Genomic DNA, 1,479 nt, shown 5'->3' with positions numbered 1-1,479 from the left:
AGTCCAGATTTTCCATTTTGGGGGTCAGCCAAGACCTTCTCCTTTCCAGCCTGCCACCCCCAAGCTGAACAGGTTGCGCCTTCCACTTCACTCGGGGAGAATTAGGTGTTTCATCCCCTTTCTCCCAACATCACCCCTCAGATCCTACCAGGTTCTGGCTCATTTCATCCCCCCACTGCAATTTAGCCTCTATCCTCAATTCTTTTATTATTCAGAGCTGGGTTGAAAGCGCTACCGAGGGAGGAGAGCCAGCTTCAGCCCGCGTGGTGCCTCTGGGCAGGCTGGTCCCCAGCTCGTTGGTGTGAGGTCTGGCTTTGTTTTTCCCCCCAAGTGCAAGACAAGGTGACGGTGCCAACGGCCGTGTCACGCACGTGGTGCTGTGATGGAGGCCGGGACGCCCGGTCCAGCCCCGGGCGCCACTGACGCAGCTCGGCGCGGGTGACCTTGGCGTCATTCAACCAGCGACATCCCGAGCTGGTCTTTCCCCCCAGCTGGTCCCAGTTTCGTCCCCCCCAGCTGGTCCCAGTTCCGCAGGCAGCCCTGGGATGAAGCCCCAGCATAAGGACATTGCTTAGGGACATGGGTTAGGGGTGGGATGGCAGGGGTAGGGGAACGGCTGGACTAGGGGAGCTTAAAGGGCTTCTCCAACCCCAACGATTCTGTGCGTCCATGATTCTATGACATGGGCCTGCTCGAGCGGGGCCAGAGGAGGGCCACGAAGATGATGAGGGGGCTGGAGCACCTCCCCATGAGGAAAGGCTGGGAGAGTTGAGGAGTTTTAGCCTGGAGAAGAGAAAACCCCTTCAAGGGGGGCTACAGGAAAGATGGGGAGGGGGGTCTTTATCAGGCAGTGTAGCAATAGGATGAGGGGTAACGGATTTGAACTGAAAGAGGGTAGATTTAGATTAGATGTTAGGAAGAAATTCTTGACCGTGGGGGGTGGTGGTGAGATGCTGGAACAGGTTGCCCAGAGAAGTTGGGGGGGGCCCCGTCTTGGAAGCATTCAAGGCCAGGTTGGATGGGGCTTGGAGCAGCCTGGTCTGGTGGAAGGTGTCCCTGCCCACGGCGAGGGCTTGGAAGTAGGTGATCTTTAAGGTCCCTTCCAACCCAAACCATTCTGTGATTCTATGATTCTAAGCCGGACCCCGAAGGACCGGTGCTCCCGTGCCGGCTCTGCCCCGACAAACCCCTGCAGACGGACTCTCTGCTCTTCGCGGCGGGGCAAGGACCATCCTGAGGAGCACTGGGACCCTTCGTGCCACAGCTCCCCCGGGGCTGGGGACAACGTCCTCCCCTGTGGTGGTGGTGGCTGCCCCGGCCAGCTAGAGCCAACTGGAAAATTAAGTGCTTTTATCTAATGGTGTGTGGTTTACACTGCGGTTCCTCGGCTGCAACGAACGGTGCTGCTGGCTTGCGTAACGCCCGGCATGCCAGGCAGGGGGGTGAATGTCCAGAAGCGGCTGCAGGCGTCCCCATGTC

The sequence above is a fragment of the Egretta garzetta genome, unplaced genomic scaffold (genome assembly GCF_000687185.1).
Source record: "Egretta garzetta isolate BGI_Z169 unplaced genomic scaffold, ASM68718v1 scaffold1773, whole genome shotgun sequence".
Lineage (NCBI taxonomy): Eukaryota > Metazoa > Chordata > Aves > Pelecaniformes > Ardeidae > Egretta > Egretta garzetta.
This window is presented reverse-complemented; position numbering follows the sequence as displayed.